Genomic DNA, 8,809 nt, shown 5'->3' with positions numbered 1-8,809 from the left:
CTGTGTTCGCTTGTGGGCTCTGTACAAGAAAGACAAGGAGCTGCTGGAGACGGTCCAGTGGAGGGCCACAGAGATGATCAGGGGGCTGGAGCATCTCTCTTAAGAGACGGCGGGAGCTGGGCCTGTTTAAAGTAGACTGAGAGAGAATCTCACTGATGCATATAAATATCTCAAAGGCAGGTGCCAAGAGGATGGTACCAGCCTCTTTTCAGAGATGCCCAGCGACAGGGTGAGGCACAATGGCCATAAACTTAAAACACGAGAAGTTCCACCTCAATGTGAGGAAGAACTTAGAGGGTGGCAGAGCACTGGAACAGGCTGCCCAGGGAGGTCGTGGAGTCTCCCTGTCTGGACTCATTCAACACCTTGCTCTAGGTGATCCTGCCTTGGCAGTGGGGTTGGACTAGATGATCCCCAGAGGTCCCTTCCAACCCTAACAATTCTGTGATTCTGTGGCTCTCGCCCAGCCCCAGCGAGCCCGGGCCGCAGCCTCCGCGGTGGGCGGGTGTTGTCCCGCGGTCAGCCCAGGGATTGCTCTCGACCGGGACGGTGTGAAAGGGTTTGTTTACCTCTTAGCTTTTCCAGAGCAGGAGAAAAAGGCAATCTCATTTATGTCCCTCTGGAAGCTGTCTGCTGGGCGATGGGTATTGAAATGCAAGTTTTCCTGTGGTCTCCCGAAAAAATGTATGGGCTCCGGGAAGCCGAGGGCAGCTTGTGCTGGGCACCGGCTGCAAAGCGTCCCGGCAGCAGCGCTGGCTGGGGAGCGTGGAACAGCCTGTGCATAGCGTTTACAGGCTCACGTGAATGGGCCAGGTTTTGCTAAACCTTGGCTCAGGATGTGGCCTACCTGGTGCTGGACTTAAAAATGTGGGTAGGAGACCCGCATCAGTGACCGAGTTCCCCGGTGGCACAATAAACCCATGAGTTACAGTGCGACCCTCTAGCAGTGGTGCTGCGGTGGGCAGCAGAGTCACAGCCATGAGGAGCAGGGCGGCTTTGGGCTGAGATTTTTACTGTCATCAAGTCTCTTTTCCGCAAAAAATCTTACTCTTTAGCTCTATTTTGAGACCAGAGAAGTGAGTCAAAATCTCCCGTTGTATTAGCCTAATTTGCAATTCCCTTCCAGTCCTGGAAATAAAATTCTGGCCCTTGGTAGAAGACTAGTAATGAATATTCATTAGTATCTTTTTCTTTGAAAAAAAGAAAAGAGGAGTGAAGGCTCATCACACTTTGCTACCTCTATTACAACATAAGGAAGCCAGTGAATTGGTAGGAGCCATCCCACCGAGGTGATTGCACTGTCACAGATGGACTGTTGTTGCTGCAGCTGCAGAATCTCAGCTGGTAGGAAGCTGCGGGAGGGAGGAAGGGAGAAACTGGAAGGCAAAAAACAGCCCTGGATTTGTTCGGGGCACGGGAAACTCCTGTGATAAAGAAAAGTGGGTGGGTATTTTTTTTTTTATTTTAAATGCTCTCTTTCTGTACCTTCAATTAAACAAGTTCTGTGCTAAAACTTTTTAACAGGAACATGATCTAGAGTCCTCATAGATCCCTGTGGGGCTTTTCTAAGCCAACTTATGTTTTGAACAGTCTTAAATCTCTTCAAGGCTTCAAACTTGCCCTCTAAAAATATCACTGGTTTTGCTGGGTTTCAATTTTATGCAGCCAAGAGGAATACCACATCTGGTTTTATGTACAGTGGTGTGCTTCTGTAAAGAATATGTGCCAGGGTTTTAGAAAAGGGCTTTTGGAGTTGTAATCCTGAATCATGTGTGCAATTCCTGGACTACTGTATTTGACATTTCTACTGTTGCTAATTGTGAAAGATTGAGAAAAATCTCTTCAGATGGTGTGCCTTTGCAGAGCAACAGCAAAGCAGTGGGATTATTTAGCCCCCCTTGGTTTTCAGTCACTGATGAAATCCCTCTGTATTTGGGGTGTCAGAACAGGTGCAGGAATCAGATCAGTAAAGGTGCAGTACTTTGCTCCTTGGTGGTGCAGAAATGCATTACTTTCTGTCTTCTCACCTTCCCTCGTTTATTTCCTCACAAAAATCAGTGCTTTTAGTGCACAGAAAAGCTCAGTTCCCTAAAATTTCAACAAAGCAGAACAAAAACCGTCAGTCACTCTCATAGAATCACCTCACCAGAGCTAAATTAACAAAAACAGATGATACCTAGAGTATCATTTCAGATAACTTGTATACCTGTTGGTGTTGTTGGCATTGAACTTGCCATCATTTCTGTAAAGTGTCTAAAAGCACTATATGAAAAGGAGAAAAGAAATAGGTTGGAGATGTGCCTCTCTTAGCTTGTAAACCTACCTAACTGTCAGGGAAAAAGCTATGTTGTTTTAATAGAATGTAATTCAAACTGATTTACATTCACCATGGCCAGTCTCTTAAGGTGAAGTACATGAAATAAGGTCAAATGTTAAGTGTGAGAAACCTGAAATTTTACAGTTGAAAGTCTCTGATGGGTAATACACTCTGATAGACTAACTAGGGCTACCTAGAACTGATCTGCTTAAGCTGATGTGGTTCTGCTTAGTCCTGACTGTCGCAGATGACTCTCCAGCCTGAAGGTATCTATACAGCAGTAGGTATAGACTAACCAAGTACCTTTGAGGTGTGTGGAGGGTACAGCAGCATGTATAAGGGAATGGCTAACTATTTACTCATCTTGGAAGTCCTGACTTACTGCATTCCTTGCTTTTGTTCTCTTTCTTTCCAGACTCTGCTTCCTTCTTTTCTCTAGCAGATGGTGGTACATACTTGCATACATGAGCTGTAGTGTCTTTCTCCTACTTCCTGTTATTTTCTAGTTTTTTCTTCTTTCATCTCTTCACAAAATATTAATTCTCCTTTTTTCCTTTATCTTATCAGTTACCACACTTTTATGTGTATGTGTTTCTGTTTCCTGCCTGTCCTGTCTTACGTAGTGGAGATACAAATGTGCTCATCTAAGTCAGGAAAAGAGATGTCCTGATTCTCGCCCAGGTAAGAGGGTTTTTCCTCCTTCTGCACACAGAGGCGGGTTAAGGGAGGAGGCAGCTTTATGATTTTTTTGCTAAGTTTCTCTTTCCTCTCTTGTGGATTCTGCTGATCTGAAGCTTACATCCTTTACTGGTCTTGCAATAATAGTGGGACTTCCTAGTTGTGGACTGGATTCGTAATAATCACCATATAACTGGACATCTGATCTGTCACCTATTCCTGTTTCTGCCCTGTTATACCAGCGCCACCCACCTCCTAAACCCTACCCCATGCCTTTTATTGAAAGGAGTTTGAATAGACAGTTTGACAGGCCCTGTTGCATCCCTTTAGTTTTTTCTTCATTCCTACCCCTTGGAACCTGTCAGAAGACCTACTGTTCAAATTTTGGTGCATTTTAATTCTCTCCTGTCTTTATCTGGCCAGTGACACCCACTGCTTCTCAGCCACCAGTAGCTTAAAAATTTGCTTTATTTGTTACACATCATGCAAGCTTGCTTTTCTGCTTTTTCTTGTAATTGCTCATCTCTTACTCTCTCCTCATCTCCAATCTCAAAATAAATTGACCTTATTCGAAGTACTTTAACTGCTGTTCATAATTACCTGTGTGTTCATCAGTTTTCAATGTGATGCTGCACACTAGAGCATCCTGGAGTTTTCTGAAGGCCTGGAGGACTCTGGATTCAGGCTAATCTGACTGTGCCCTATTAAATTATATTCTTTTAAAGTTAGTAATGCTTCTTCAGAAAACAATTCTCCAAAAGTGAGTGGATTTCTCATACCCTGCTGTTAGTTTTTCTGTAAAGTGGAAAGAAGAGGCTGTATGCTCTTGCCACTTATTTATATTGCATCTTTTCCACAAACATGTTGGATTAATGTTACCAAGGAAAAGCAAGATTTATGGGTGTTCTTTCTGCTGTATCTTGTTCTGCAAGGTGTAACTGTGAGCATATGTGGCAGTAAGAAGACAAATGAAAAAGAAGAGATAGAGACAACCAAGCAGGTACTGGAAAGCGATGATAATGGCAAAATACTGGTAGAAGAAAAGGAAAGTGAGCACAGGGGTGGGTATGTGGCTCTCTTGTAGCTCAGGTGAGTCCTGCTCTGATAGAAGAACCCAAGAGCTTAGGAATGTCTATAAAGTAGGGGACTTCCCCTCAATTTGCTTGTGGCATGCACTGTTACAGAGATCCTTCTGTATCATTCTGGAGATTCATTTCACTACCACAACTTGAATTTATTTCTTACTAGAAAACTTACTGATCTAATTTGTTCCTAGTGAATGACCATATGTATGGGTTTGAATCTGCCAGTGAGTTGTGGGAAGGTGTGACCAGCTCGCTCGCACTCTTCAGTACTGGCCTGAGTTGCTTGACCTTGATATAGAATATGACCAGTGCTCATCCTTATTCCTGACAGCAATATTTCTGTTGCTGATGGTGTTCTCTTCTAGATGAGTGTCTTGGTCAGTGAAGGATTGTATGGTGATTCATGACTACACAACAGCCCACACACAGTTCTTAGAATCCTGTTGGAGTAGAGCCCTGATATGCAATGAGTATAGTTTTCATTTGTTGTTCTTCATGTACAAGCATTCTGGGTCCCAAATGGAACAGATGATCAGAAGATTGTCTGGGGTCTCTCCTGCAAGTGATCTTTTGATTGAGAAGCACAGCAGAATCCAGAAAAGACTCTTGTTTACAGCCAACTTGGATGTTGCTGAGGTTCTGGCTGGTTCTCCTACTAGAGAAAATTACAAAGATATGCTAATTTCTGAGGGGCAGCTGTGTATTGATTGTGACTTTAAAGTGTGGTATGAATATAACATGTCCAAGGGTGGGGAGCACCACGTGACTGCCAGGAACTTCTCTATGTGTTAGACTGTGGTTCAATGAACACTTTTAGCTGGCACTGCTGGAGAAGCAGTCACTCTTCTTTGCCAGAACGAGTATTTACATGGCCATCCTGTGAACTGGTTTGGGGAACTGATCCATCTGAAAAATAAATTGGCAAAAGAAGTGCTCCTGGTTCAGTGTTCGGATGTTTGTCCTGGCACAGGGGACTGGCAGATGGTGAGACTTTCTTTCAGCAGCACTGCAAATTTATGCCAGTTTAAAGTGTTTGCCAAACTACAGCCTTAGTTTAACACTTGGAGTCTGATTCTCCCAAAATTTACCCTTGAAAATTTGAGTGCGTTTTAAGAAATCTTTGCTAGCTGTCTATTTTTTTCTTTCTTAACCTTTGTTTTCTTTGTTCTTCTGTGTACAGTGTGAGACTCAGTTCTTGCCATCAGAAATGCATTCTTCTGTCCTCCAAGAATCTTCCTTGTGAGAGTTTTATACAAGAAACTTTGCTGGTCAACGCACCAGGTGATCCCATGTAACATGTACATGGGATCAGGGGGGGACGCAAAGAGGGCCATCAATAAAACTTCTACCCTGGACTTTTACAGGGCAGATTTCAGCCTACTCAGAAGACTGGTTCAGAGGGTACCTTGGGAAACAGCCCTTGAAAACAAAGGGGTCCAGGAGGGATGGACATGCTTGAAGAAGCAAGTCTTGAACACACAGGAGCAGGCTGTCCCAGTGTGCCGAAAGGCGAGCTGGGAGGGAAGACGGCCAGCCTGGCTGAACAGGGAGATTTTGAAGGAAATTAGGGGGGGGAAAAGAGAGCTTACTGGCTATGGAATGGTCTAGTAACACAGCGGTGTTGGATCAAGGGTTGGACTTCATGATCTCGGAGGTCTTTTCCAACCCGGTTGATTCTATGATTCTATGTACAGTGGAAACACGTTTTCTCCAAATCAAAGCTGATTTCCCCACACACCCTGCAGCTTCAAAATCAACTTACTGTTATGCTTTTTGGCTGTCCCTATCCATTATTCTAGAGTTTTATTAGCACCGAAGATGTTCTTGAGTTCTCTATTTCAAGACAGAGCTGGACTATCATCTTCTGCAGTGAACAGTGTGCTGCAGCTTGCTGCTGTTTGCTGCTGGTAAAGAAGGTCCCTACTCAGCCCCATCCCCTTGTGTCCCATCCACTTCTTCTGCTTCAGGGGCTCTGTCTGAAATAGGCACTTTGAGTACTATTTCACATTTCATGTCTTGTTTCCTCTCTATTGCCCAGTGCATTAGGATAGCTCTATGAAATTCTGGATTGGTTCGTTGCGTGCTTTTTCTCAGTCATTTTTTACTAACTAGAGTTCATTTTTGAGTTGTTACTGTTCTGGAGATAAGGAACCTGTAACACTGTAGTTTGTGCACATCAGTGATTTCAGTACAACTGTGGGTAATTAATTTTTTCCTGTCAGTGATACCAATGATTTTCTGACTGTGTAGCTGCTTTGATGTTCTGTGCTGTCTTTCCTGCACAGAACGGGCTCAATTTAATACTGTTCAAAAATCAAGCAGGATGCTTCTCATCATAGCTGTACAGCTTGAGAGGAAGAGCTGTCTTCCCTCTGCTGTGGCCTCTTGGACTGAAGTTCCTTGGAAGTAATGTCCTGCCAAGTCATAGGACTGTCTGAACAGCAGTTCTCAGATCTCTGGGTTAGTTGTATCAGTAACCTTGACTGAGAGATGTTTTCCCTTTTTCTAAATGATGCTTAATTTCTGAATAGGTTGCCAACTATTTCCTGAAAAAAAATCAGCAGCATGTTATTCTCTTCCATGATATTTACCATGTTCATAGTATTTGTATTTCAGTTGTCTTTAGACTGTCTTGGTTAATATCTGACAGCTTTTAGGTTGAACAGGCTAGGTTGCTATCGGAATTTTGCAGGATGTGGTCTTTGTAGTTGCTACTGTCTTGTTCTGTACTGAGTGCTAGGGTGTATATTTGTACCTCTAGGTATGTACGTAGTGTACTTGGAGCTTAAATGAAGGCTTTCTGCTGCAGCAGAAAGGAAACTTGTTATAAAAGGGAAACGGATACTCTGTATAGAGCAAAAATTTCTTCTTGCCCATCCGGAGACTAAATCATTTTTCTTTAGGCTCCTTGGAGAGCTCTTGTACAATGACAGCACTTTTTTCAGTTCAGAAATTCATTTTGGGGCTGTTGTGAGTGGGTTGATTAATTAATTCTTTGTTGGGACACTCATAGGGCTCTCTGGCTCTTGCGCTGATATATTTTGTTACTTTTCAGTAAGGGTGTGACTGTAGACAGTGCAAGGACTGTACAAGTGTTTTTTGGAAATAAGCTTACTCAGAATATATCAATTCAAGATCTTTATTCACTGGCATGTTTTTTACACTGCACTAAGAAAATAATATTTTGAAAGTATTTTCAGTGAACAGAAGAGTGAAGTTATTTGACTACTGAGTTTGATGGTCATTATTTATGATACCCTTTTTTCTTCCACATTTGTGACTTAGACCCCTCAAAAGGAGGACTAATGCTAGTCTTTGAGACCTTCTGAAAAAGTCATTTGGTGCTCATTAAATCCTTATAAACTCTTTCCAGTTTTTGAAGATTGTTGGTAAATGATGGGTGATCAGGCATATTTTCAGAGCAGGCTTATGCCAGAATTAGCTGGTAAGTGGCAGTCATAAGCTTCATGTCAAAAACGAATCCACTCCGTGTTCCAGGACAGTGTCTGTCAAAAATAGAGCAATGCTTTTATGCACGTAACAGCTGCTTACACTTGAAGACTTTCTTGTTCTTTGGTATTTAGCTTAAAACTACTTGAGAGTATTTTTGTTAGCATATGATGTTATAAATAGGAATTGGGTAGAAATGTGCACGCCTGCACGTCTGTGTGGCCATTGTTTGTGGAGGTAGAGTGGTTATCGATATGTTGTATGCATAGTGCTCTAACAAAGAGATGAAGTCCATACATGTAGGGTAATTAATGAGGCCTAAAGAAAAAGATTATTAAATACCCCAAGATTAATTTTACACATTAATTTAGAGTCAGACCAGCTTAGACCGCATAGTTTGACCATGAAGGCATTCTGGGCTGTACAAATTATGTACAACTTTTGACGAGATGCTGCTGTGTGGCCCCAGAGTGCTGCTGTGACAGCAGAGCCCGAGACTGCCTTGCCTTGTTTAAGCAAAAACAAACATGTTGAAAATGATATAAAGGTGAACGCAGTGAGGGGAGTTCAGGAAGCTGTTTTTCCTTTTGATCCTAACAGGGTGGAGGAATTGTTACATTGGTTGTCAGATGCTTAATTCAGTTTTGGTTTGTTTTGTTTTGTTTTTTTGTGTCTTTAGTTGGTTTGATTTTCTTTTTATATGGATATATTTTAAATATATTTACAGGAAGATCTTATATTATTGATTCACATCACTTTGTTCTGTTGAGAGCTCAAAATTCTTGGTGAATTGGCAGAGGCTGTAGGTTTCTCTGCTGGGCACAGTCTTGCTGTGGCTTGCTGACCTTCTGGTATGCCAGGGTCTGTTATCTTCCTGCTTGCGTAGGTCAGAAGGCTGCAGCTGTATAGTTAGAACAGTCCTGAAGTTACTAGTCAAATTAAACAAAAAAGTTACAATAATAGATTAACCTGACTGTTGTGATAATGTGGAATTTAAATTGCTGTAGATTAAAAACTTGGTCTATACTAACTTTGAGGCCAGAATCCTCATATATTTAAGTTCTCTGCCTTGTGAAAAAATCCAGGGATGTAACATGTGAGAGGTTTCCAAAGCAGTTTATAGTTAGTTAATAACACATCTTTCTTGTTGCTGCTCTCTGTGCTGTTCAAGCATCTGTTCAAGCAGCTAAACTTCGCTGTGGATGCCAAGATCCCTCAACAGCTTCTGCTGTATTCGGACAGTGTGTGGTCTGTGCTCTGCTGAAGGCATCGGGCCTTT

This window comes from Manacus vitellinus, unplaced genomic scaffold (genome assembly GCF_001715985.3).
Source record: "Manacus vitellinus isolate BGI_N305 unplaced genomic scaffold, ASM171598v3 scaffold_37_pilon, whole genome shotgun sequence".
Taxonomy (NCBI): domain Eukaryota; kingdom Metazoa; phylum Chordata; class Aves; order Passeriformes; family Pipridae; genus Manacus; species Manacus vitellinus.
This window is presented reverse-complemented; position numbering follows the sequence as displayed.